This window comes from Drosophila teissieri, chromosome 3L (assembly GCF_016746235.2).
Source record: "Drosophila teissieri strain GT53w chromosome 3L, Prin_Dtei_1.1, whole genome shotgun sequence".
Classification (NCBI taxonomy): Eukaryota; Metazoa; Arthropoda; class Insecta; order Diptera; family Drosophilidae; genus Drosophila; species Drosophila teissieri.
In genome coordinates, this window is record NC_053031.1 from 16915628 (window position 1) to 16927886 (window position 12259).

Below are 12259 nucleotides of genomic sequence, written 5' to 3' on the forward strand. Positions count from 1 at the left end.
GCTGCCTAGCGCAAAACTTTCGCATTAAGCAAAAACACAGTGCGCCCAAAAAAACAGCAGGTCCTCAAATGGAAATGGCTCTATTAAGCGGGGTGTGTCCCGTAGTCTAGGTAATGCCTCACAAGATTATTAAGAGTTATAGGACGGGCACAATGGGGCTGCAGGGGGGTGGGTGGTGGTGGGTGTAGAGGCGCCACACTGGCGACACTGTCGCAACTTGGCCAACTTTTGTCCGCGTCTGCAGAATTTCCGTGGCGTCAGGTTGTCGCTGTTGCAGCCCGGCTTTCCAATTCCCTGCACCTACACGGTCAGCAGAAAAATGTCTTTATATGCGGAAAGCCACATGGCTTCTCCCTCTCGCTCCCTTGCGCCATTCCCCGCCAGACAAACGGACAAAATCAATGGTGGATCCTCCTCCTGGCAAAGTCAGGCAGCCTGGCAGTCAGGCAGCCTGGCAGTCAGGCAACCTGGAAACCTGGCCTGTCTGGCCATAAAGATAGCGGGCCCCACTCATAACTTTAAAGTTCGAAAACTAATTATGCCCATGGCCTGTCCGAGAAATCGCTGCTGCATTGCCATAAATTAGGCTCGTATTTTCGAGTCCGCAGGCTAATTTCCTTCTGGCCTGTGCTGCATTTTATGGCTAATGGTAATGGTTTTTGAATAACAATTGGCCCAGGCCGGGCAGGGCAGAGAATCGGGAATCGTTTTCGATATACATATTTGCTGGCTTAAGTGGCGCATTAAGACAAGCGACCCAGCATTCCGGCATCCTCAGATCCATCACCATGACAATAAAGGCAATTGACGAGCGGGCAAATGTCGAAAACAATGATTAACGAGCAGGCTAGATGGAATTGGGGGCCTTCTGGAGTTGGGCGTGGCCTGCCACTCACAGGGGCAAATAAAAAGTAAAACGAAATCCGTAGACATTCCAGCCTACAGCCTACAGCCTCCAGCACGAGAGGCATGGATGAGGGGCAGGAGCGGGGGCATCATCAATGATTTAAATTAATCGTCGTAACACACGCAAATCTCGCACATGACAACCGAACGACAACAAAGGAAGTGGGTGGCTGTGGGGAAGAGGGCTCCTTGCCGGCGGATGTAGACGATTCCCGACTGCGTGCCCGATCTCCTGCCCTCCTGCCGGCAGCGGATATGAAGTCGAAATCACCATATCAGGCCAAATTACAAGGGCAAACATAAAATGGCTCAGCCAAATGACTAAACGAAGTGGCAAGCGGCAGCACTTGATGGCATTTCGTTCTGGGGAATCAACTTAAAAGGCAGCCGGGGCCAAATTAAAACGAAACGTTGCGATGACGGTGACGGTGACGGCGGCGATGAAGATGGAGATGTAGGTGGAGATGTAGCTGGAGGTGGAGGTGGAGATGAAAAAGGGAAATGGAGGATGGGCATGGGGATATCTTGCGGATGTGCGGATTTTGGGTTGATATCTCTACCCTCACGCAAGTCACTGCCACAGAGAGTTCGGGCCGCCAATCAGGGCGGATAACATGTGAAGTGGCTAGGTCTGCTTCTTCATCGGCTTTCCCCCCTTCCTCTGCCCTCGGCACTCTGCACTCCCACAACGCTGTCTCCCGTTGAGCTATTTTGACAGATTAACTCACGCGTGCAGCAACATGCCCATCCCCATCCCCATCCCCCACCCATCCAACACCCACTTCCGGCCAACTCCCATCTGTCAATTGTTGATGGGCCGCCAGCTTTGACAAACAAGCAGGCTGAAAAACTGGACACCGCCAGACCAGAACTCCAGTCTCCCCCTGAATTGCGGCAGTGGTGGAGCAGAGAAGGAGCAGCCGGAACGGAGTCACTGCCAGATCCAGATTCGTATTCACGGACGGATTCGGAAGGCCGAGCTGAGCCAGAGAAATCGCGCGTAAAAATACAAATGCAAACTGTAAAATACAAACAGCAAAGAGCGAAATGCAGCAGCTGAAAACCGAAACTTGCATACCCTCAAAATAATACTATCAATAAAAAGTAGCCGGAGATAAAGTATTTAGAAATATAAGCATTAAATCAGGTAATTTTTAAAATATAGAAATAAATATAAATAATATGTGATGGATAATTTATTATGCTGTCTTTTTGAATTAAGATTCCTAACTTATTGTCAAGTCAAACTACTAATATCGCAGCTCATTTTTCATTATTTTCTTCTTGAGACCTTATAATAAAAAGTTGTAGGTAATAGGAAAAAGTTGCTGCCAAAGTCGGTGGACTCGGAGTAAGAGCACGATTAATAGGACTTGACATCCGTTTGGCAGTGTCAGCCATTTGCCGCTGCATGTGTTAAATTTAAGTTTTGATTTACGACCTCAACTTTGTAGGCTGTTGTTGCTCTATATAGGCAATACAACACCCCCTGCCACAGCAGCACACCCACCCATACACCCACACACACTGACACACAGTCACACACACACACGCCCGTTTTGATAGTGATAAATTGCGCTGTCAGAAGTTGCTAGCTACAATCGCAAACTCTCTAGCCTGTTTTTATTTCAGCTATTTTTTCTTCCTTGACGTTTTCTAACTGAGTTGAGTTGAGTAGAGTTAAGTTGAACTGAAACTGAACTGAGCTGAACTGAGCTGAGTCGCAGCTGCCGGGGAGTGAGCATAACGTATACGCCCTGTGGCGCAGTATCAAGATATCTGTGCCATGGCATAGGTTGCTCCACTCTCCACTCCTCTGGACTTCTCTGGACTTCACTCCACAGCACTCCACATGGCATATAACTGGGTTATGAGCCCGGCTTCGAGCATTTAATGGCTGTTGACAGTCGTGTCGGAACACAAAAGGCACGGCACAGCATAGGCGGCCTTTTTGTTTCAAGCCTTTCGTCCTGCCGGCTCAACTTGCTTTTTATGGCCAACTTCTTGACGGGCCGAGCAATTTATGTGCCCATTTGGCAGCATTGTTGTTGGGCTGAAGTGCGCTTATAAATTTGTAATAAAGTTGCTTATGCGATGCGATGCCATTGGGGGATTTATGCGGCCCGTCGGCACATGGGGCGTATGAGCAATATTGGCCCAGCGGACTTTAGCTAATTGTGTGCATTAAATATTAAGAACTATCGGCTGGCCATACTAACTGGCCATAAATTGCGCCTGCACTTTTGTAATTGTGCGCCCTGTTTTTTTTACGCTCGAATAGATTTTACAAAACGAGCGGGACGAAGGGATGAGTATGTCTGGCGAACCGGATTAGCTGGCATTTGGTGGGGCTCTTGGTCTACGCATAAATTATGCAAAATGATTTATAAGCGAAAAGGCAAAAGCGAAAACCGCACAACGTAAAAACTAAACATTGACCGACCGCATAAATTAATTGAATTATGCTGGCCAGGCCCACTACCACTACCACTACCAACAACACCCTTTACCATCCGCAATCCCCAATACCCAATCCCCGATCCCCAGCCATCTCCATTTCCATCCCATGCACCATCTATTCATTATTATTATGTAAATGTAGCATGTGCGTGGGAGTCGATTGCTGGCATTAAATCATCCGATTTGAACTTTCACTTGATTAGCGACGGGCTCAGTTGACAGATTTATGGAGGTTCTGGAATCCCGGGCTCTTGAGCTTTAAGCTCAACCAAAACCGAAATCAATTTGCCGAGCTCTATGAGGACTGCCTTCGAAATCAATAAACCACGCGCTGTTTTTATGGGCCTGAGTTATATACCTCGGGATCTGGCGGTGTGTATGGGTGTTAGCCACGAGCTTGACATGTGTGTGGGCCTTGTATACCCCCTATACCCCTCTTACCACGACCCAAACCAGTCTACGTTGGCAACAATGTCTTTAATTTCTTAGTAGCTGCATAAATAAACTATAAATTCAATTTTAGATGGCAGCGAGTCACTTGTCTGGTTGAATAGAACGCTGGCATTGCATTGAACTCGGGTACGGTAGGGACACTCTTAAATGGACAATATTACCTTGTGCATCTGATGTACAGTTGCTGGTGACTATAAATCAAATCGTTGACTTTAAAGTACTTGCATAAACGTTTGGCAGCTGCTTGACCAAAAAATGTCCAAGGAGTTGTAAACCTTTCTTAAATTGCTTCTATAAAGTTCCTAGTTCTAATGGTCGTAATAAAAATTTCCAGTATATGGAGTATAGTACGTCGAAATATACCGTTTCTATTTAGTACATTTGCTTGTTCAGTTCCACAACCATAAATCTTGAAAAGGTAATTTCCACATATGACTAGTAAGCTTCATATAAGAGTTTTATATGTAATAATTTATCTGAAACATATGCACTGCAGCTTTTCCGCATCGCCAGTGATCACTGTGCTTCGTAAGCAGAGCAATCCCAGAATGCCACTCGAACTGGTTGCATATTTGCTCAGCTTTCCCATAACTTATAAGTATTTATGCCATGCGGCAAACTCAAATAATGAACAGGAGAACTTATCCCAGTAGTGGAGGGCAGAGAGCAAGGAGCACCAGCAGTAGTAGCAGCACCAGCTGATGGAAATGGGGAGCGTTTATCGGGCCGTAAATCGTAGCTCGCTTTTATGCTGCAGGACCTTCGCAAGTGCTTAAAATTTAATGACCCTTAAAGAGCCAGTATTCCAGGCGGTGGTGGCAGGCGACTTTTATGAGCTGTGTGATTGCGCGACAGCATGTCGTGTATATGTGGCATGTGTGTTGCATGTGTGTGTACCACATTTAAGGACTCAGACTCAGACGGACACGGACAGCCATCGCCCATTAGGAGTCACTGCCGCAGGAAGTCATTGAGTCGGCATCGGACAAATGCAAAAATATGCAAAACGAAACGCTGTCATCAGAACTAGCAATCATTGGAATCTGAACCTGAATCTGAATCGGAATCGGAATCGAAATGGCAATGGGAATCAGAATCACAATCACAATCAGAGTCGGAGTCAGAGTCAGAGTCGGAGTAAAATACAAGGTATCAGTGCCACATATGAAAGGCAGACGGGAATAACGCAACCCACCAGCACACGTGCAGGAGGTGTTCACCAATGTAAATTCAAACAAAAGTGCTCGTCGTCGATGGGAAACCAGGCCAAGCCGAACCCAGCCCAACCTATGCAAGCCAAAACGAAACCAAACCAAACCGATTCGAGCCCAGCGAATCAACGAGACCAAAACGGATGGCCAATCGCAATCCCCAGCTGTCCGTGGGATAGCCAGGATTAACAGTTCTGCGAAATGAAATGGATAGGACGTAAAAACGTTATGCCGGCCAAAAGGCATACAACAGTTTAAGCACTTGCACTGCCATTTGGCCAGCTCCCATACTCTGCAGCTGGGCATTCGCGAATTTGCCAGCCACTTTTCAATGAATGAGCTAACAAAAACATTTAGCTCCAACAACAAAGTCGTATGCGTTTTCACCGCGCTCGTATCTAAACTTGTGGAAACACTTTCTGCTGAACGAAAAATTGTTAGCTGAACCGAGAACGAAAGACTATAATTATTCCCATTATCACCTTTATCAAATTCTAATAGAAAGTTTGCCAGCAAAACTTTGAAGCGTATTTTCGTTTCGTTGCTGTGAAAAAGGACTATTTCGCCTGCCAGTTTCCGTTTTTTGCCTCCGCATTTTTGCATATTGGCCATGTGCGCTTTGATAAGTGAAAATTGGAAAAATCCTCACTTTGCATGCAAAATAATTACGAAAATATTTGCAGGCGGGCAACAATGTCGTTTATTTTGCACAGCTTTTTGCTTTTTGCCTTTTTGCGTTTTTAATTTTGTTTTTATTTTTCCTTGGATACCTGCACATCGAACGTTTAAATTGTGCATCGCATTTGACAACTTTAAGCAGCCACTCTGAGTAGTTGAGCGCTTTAGAGCCATAGGCAGTTAGTGGTGTGGCCACTGGGCTTTGGCCAGATTCTCGGGGGATTCCCGGGGACAAACGTGGGCAGTGGGGAGCTAAAACACATACACATACATATACGTGCACGTACAGCGAAAGTCCGGCGAACAATAAAGAGCCGAGGACGCCATTGTCATTCGCTGTGCATGGCCCAGAGTTAACTGACGTTCAGTTTGTCTATGTTTTTGTTTTTCAGCCAGCCAAACTCGCCTTTTTCCTAGCACTCGTATTTTTCTTTGTGTTTTTGGGCTTGTGCAGTGCCGACTGCAAATGAAAAGGGCATCGAAAACAAAAGCTTGCGTTGCCTATAAATAGCGTGCGCCCAACTTGACTTTCCACTTGCCAACTTTCTGCCACCGCCAGTCGCTCCTTTTGGCCACGAGTCTTATCTGTTTATAGCGTTTTTAGCGTTTGTAGCGTGTAAGTCTCTGTGCACTTTCCGCTTTTCTTTTCGGCAACCATTTTCCGTTCTCTTTGTTTCATTCAGGCTCTGGCGGAAAATTCCGACTATGCGTTGTCTACCGCCATTGATCTAGTTGGGATCTAGTTGGCATCGCACCGGCACCGAACTGTGATACTTAATTGCATTTTGCGACCTCAAAACGCGTTAAGCTGCCTCACAAATCTAATTGCAATTATGCAATTTGTAGCCATTTGGGCAAAAAACATATAATGTGCCATAAATTTATGCTACTATAGTGCAACTCGGTGCGGGTGCACTGATGTCAACGCTTGTTTGCAAATAAACACAAATCGCCAGGCATAATTTATTTGAGCCTGGCCGGGTGTGTGTAAGTGTGTAAGTGCGTTAACATGGCAACACACACTGCACTGGCCGGACTTATGCACATCAGGGCTACAATATAATTAACAAAATAGAAGTGAGCAAAAAAGATTACCATCGAACTATGGCAACACATTGTTTATTGTATTCCATAAATTATTTTTTTCACGCGCCTCACGTTTTTATTGCAATAATTGCATTTCAATGTGGCAGAGTGCGTGACTTCGCTGCGAATAATTCAAAAACTTTATTAAATTACCAGCAAATAATGCAAATTACGCGTGCAACAAAGCGTGCTTATTTTCGCCACCTTTTTTCACTCGCCCTCATAAGTATGCTGCACTTTTTCCGGATAGTTTTACAGTTTTACAGTTTAAAGGCTGTTAATTGGCAAGCGAAGTTGGAGTGCTGGCAAAAAGTGTTGTTCAACACAACAAAATATTTCGGAGTATGTAAAACAGTTGTAAAATATCAAAAATAATAATGGCATATTTATAGAAATGCCTTTTCTTTGTGCTATGATATTTGATACCTAAGTTATACATTTTACATACATTTAAATGTTACTAGTCAATCAAATTGGTGTTTAATATTTGATTTCTTTCTGTGCTTTTTGCTTCAGCACTACAAACTTTAAGTACAACTAATTACAATTTAAAAGCTCTTGCTGCTAGCCCCAAAAAGCATTCCGGCAACTTGGACATACTTAGCTAAATAACAGAATTAATGAAACATTTTCAGACCCTGGCTGTGCAAATACAGTTATTTATATTACACTCAACTTAATTACAAGCAACAGCAGCCGCAGGAGGCATCGCTCCTCTGACAGCAGCAGCGGCAGCAGCAGCAACAACAGAAGCGGCAACACCAGAAGCGGCAACATAAGCGGCCAGCTTAATCCGGCTACATAGCCACGGTTCATTAATCAGACGCGACTATAAGCCACAACAAAACCAAGCATCAGGCTACCTACTGCTCTGGGATCCTGGGCACCAGGAGCCACCAGCAGCAGCCACCGGGAGCCACCAGCATCGCAAGGATGCCAGGGAAAAAATTAACAAGCAACTTAACACTTTAACGCCTTTCACTTCACTTTACGATGCCAGCGAACAATGTAATTACTTCAAAACAAGACGAGGCTGACCTCCCTCGGTTTCTGGCTCCTGGGTGCTGGGTCCTTGGGCTTTAGGGTTTTGGATTTCTGAAGCCTTCGGTTCCGTCGGAGTTCAGTTTAGAACGAACTAGCTAAAAGTCTGCCCTGAACGCTTGGCTGGGTTTTCGGGCAGTGTTCAGAGGCTGCGGCCCCGACTGCATTACCATTTGATTATAGAAAACATTTATTTAAGTTGCCGGGGGAGAGGCAACTACGCCATTATGTGGCCCACAAGTACACTGCGGCAAAAGCAGTCGATGGCTTGCCAATAGATGAAGATAATTTTATGAAAATGTTCAGTATAAATACTAGTTTAATGGGATCACGATAATAAGCGATGAACATCCGAGGAATATTGATGTATTCTTAAATGTTTTTTAAGTATCAGCTATGCTAGTTCTATGAGCTACCTAAAATCCCAGTATAACTTGTGGCACGTAAAATCTGCTTTTATTTGTGTGGCGGATTTCTCTCTCTGCATCAGCACAGGATGGCCAGGAAAGGCAAGGAATAGCTGGGCGAGCCAAGCCAAGCCAACAAACTGCACCGCCAACTAACCACAATGCAAATCCGCAGAGCAAACAATGTCAGGTGACGTTCGTCGGGGCCTCGGCAGTGGCCAAGTGGGTGGTGCACTGGTGGCACTGGTGGGTGGCTCAGCTGGCGGATAAGTGGGTGTGTGCCCGCCACTGACAGGCTGACAGACAGCGGCACACCTTTGGAATCAACTTCGAAAGGTTCCCCGGCCGACGCTAAGCCACACAGCTCTCAAATTGGTAAACGTTGACTCGAGCCTCTGCACGTAATTCAATCTGCAGTCTCAACTTATTCCCAGCTTCGGGATCAGCAGGATGAGCAAAGGAGGTCGCCAGGATGGCAGGCTAGCAGGATGGCAGGATGGCAGGCTAGCAGGATGGCAGGATGGCAGGATGCAGGAGCATCCACAGCAGATTTGCCCGTCAGTCGTCGCGTCTGAGCATATGTGTTAACGGCTTCTCCTCCTCATCATCGTCTTAGCCCAGCTCCGGCCATTTGTCTTGGCCAACTGACAGCCTACTTTCGCAAGCCGAAAAGCCCTTTTCTAAGTGCACATGGGCATTGGTATGCGGAAAGCCATTGCAAATGCTAATGGCCAGCCCAACTGAGTGGCCAGAGCAACGATTCTCCAACGGACCCAACTGGGCTGTAATTAATGCTATCAGCCGCCGACTGTGACAAGCAAAAAGGGCTGCACATTGCAGCGCGGCTAACTCGATTTCGGAACACCTTTAAGTGAAAATTAGAGAGCCTAACTGCAAGTTGGAGGGTTCCTTGAACTCTGAATTCATTGTGGAAATTGCCAGTTGCGAAGATAAAGTGGTTGTGGGCACCAAACGTTTTTCTACAATGCAATCGCAGGTTTCTGAAGTGAATTCAAGCAGAAAAACACATTGATTTTTCTAAATTTTGGATATGCACTTGTTTATATATGTACAAGGTGTCTGGAATATTTCAAGATTCCATACATAAATATACAAATCATAGTTTAGGTCAGTTAGGGCTTTAGAATTTAGCTAGCTTTAATTTAGATATTTTAGAAACTATTTTATAATCGAAATCAGATTGGGCGTAAACTGCGAGTGTTGTATTTAGGAAAAATGGCGAGAATGCACCTTACAAGCCCTATCGAGTGGAGTGGCAACACTTGAGAGGGCTTGCAGCCGTGTTGCAGGCCCAACTAGACCGGATATGCCCTCTTGCAACCCTCTTGCAACTAGTAAGCCGCGCAGAAATTTTCAGTTGATTGCATTTGGGCTGGGGCAGGAATCGGGAGTCGGGTGTCGGGTGACGGGAATGGGGAATGGGGCATCGAGAATCCTGGCAATGAGCTGCCGTGAGCCATTGGCGCTCCGAGCAGCGACACTTGGCCAAAGTGCTGTTGCACGATTGGCATGAGGCAAGAGGCGAGAAGCGAAAAGCAGCGGAAATGGCAGCCTGAACACGCATACTTCTCGGCCGTTGGAAATGGAGATAGAGTAAATGGAGTACAGGGGATGGGGGATGGTGGATGGTGGATGGTGGATATCGGGCCGAGAAATGTTTTGCGTGGGACATAATTAATTTAAAGACTCGCCCCGCCATGGCAGTGTTTGCAAAGAGTGTCAGGTGTTTGGGTTCGCAACTATTTATCATCGGGCGAGTGCATTTGCATGGCGCGGATGGCGATCGAGTTGATTTATTATAATTACGCTGCAGCTGACAGGCGGAGCGGTAAATGCCCGGACAGTCGCTTTAATTACACATATCAATTAGCAATGAGTGGCGAATGACAGGCTGCTTAAGCCAGTCAAAGGATACTTACCGATGGATCGACCACAGATAAGGCTCTCCATTAGCTTAAAGGGATGTCGTTGGTTGGATGGTTGCACGGCTTGCTCGGCTTGCTCGGCTTGTTTTATTTCAATTTAAAGAGCGCCCCCGTCGAGCCCAAGCGCCCACACAAATACTGAGTAAACATATGGCAGGAGGTCCTGGCCACATAATGTCCACACAGTGCACAGGACGAACCGCGCTAAATAATAAAGGAGGATGGCTGGGGAAAAATAAAACAATTTAAGAACCGAAAACAAGCCATTTGCCAGGCTGCGTGTCCTGCTCGTCCTGCTCGTCCTGTTCGTCCTGCGAGTGTGTGTGCATGGGTGTGTGTGTGTGTTTCAGTGCGCTTGTGTGGGCGTTCAACTTGCCTAGGCCTTGGGCGTAGCCATTGTCGTAGTCATCGGGCCACTGTCTCGGCAAGTCCTTATCTCACTCACACAATAATGTCCTCGACAGTTTCAGGTTTTGTCACTTTAACCACTTCTCTAATGGTTACTTTTTCCTTTGTAGTTTTTCCATCTTTTTTTTTTCTTGTTTCTTTCTTGGTTTGATTATTTGCACACTAAACACTTTTCAAGGCACAGGAGCTGAGTGTGTGGGAGTCCTGGTGGTGAATCCACCAAGGGACGAGCGCACACAACCACCGCTGCCGCAGGACGACAGCCAACTGTGCGATGGGCCCGACTATCGTTGCCAGGACGAAGTGCCCCGTCATCCTGTTCAGTTCAGCTCGAACTCGAACCTGTTCGGTTCGCTTGCAGACAAGGACTCTCCCACATCGCTGCCCGACCCCCTCCCACTCACCCACTCGCCCGCCCGTTCAGCCTTGGTATCCTTGTTTGCCGCGACACTTGTTACGGTTTTTGCGAGGGTGGATGGGTGGTTGGGTGGATGGGTGGATGGGCACGTAGTCCTGTTCGACGAAGTGTTCGGGCTTGTTTGCTCGCAGCAACGCAGCGACGCGGCCTCGTACAACGTGTCGTATGCGCACTTTTGCGGCAATTTCAACTGTTTATTCCGGGTGCCCCCAGAACCCGAAAAACAAAAAATACGGAAAATAAGGTATGTGTGGGTGGGTGGAGGTGGCAAACAGGCCTTGTTCGAAACCAGACAAGCGACCACTTCAAATTTATCTTTTATCGATACTCAGGAATTAGGATTCGACTGGGTTTCTGGTACCGCATGCATGGTTATCCGCAGCTAAACAATTTAGTACAACATTGCTTAACTGCTTAAAATGCAAACATTTCCTGAACCTAAAGCATATTACTAATACATACTAGGATAGTTTAGCTTACTAAATGTTTACGTCTTTATGCTGCCAATTTAAATAGATAAGATCTTTTAATTATTTGTATAAACTACTAATATTTTACGAACAACTTGGGCAGCTCTATTTCTTGGTGGCATTTCGGAGCAGCTGGCTGTTTGTGTTTGTGGTGTTTTTTAAAATGTACATTGCTAGTATAACAAGAATTTATTTAACTGCATTTTCATGCTATATTTTTGTTATTTGCAGAAGAAGGACGTTGTTATCTGGGACTTTATCACCTCTTATGGCGGAAATTAGAATCAAATATATAAAAAACCACAATTTATAGATGTAAATATAAATGGACATTGCCGACTTCTGATTTCCAACTTTATTTAAATAATATGTCGAAAGACCACACATACATATATGGCTTAATGAATCATAGATCCAAAATACTAATTTTTGTTAGCTTTAATGTAATTTCCATGCGCTACAGGATATTAATAAATAAATATGCACTGCGGAGCGCCGTAAAGTTCACTCGATTTTAACTGAAATATCCATAACTTTTTTTTAAGAGCCTCCGGGCCGAGCAACAGCAAACAATTGACAATATATGCTCGTGATTGGAAAAGGTCTGTCACTATTATTTGGCAATCTAAACGATTTTGGTCGAACATGAACTATGCGAATATTTGCCAACTCCCCGGACGTATTTACAATGGTGTGCGAGAGCGAGTGTGAGTGTCTGGGTGTGAGTGTCTGGGTGTGTGTGGAGCTTAGTGATTTGGTAATTGCAGCATCAACA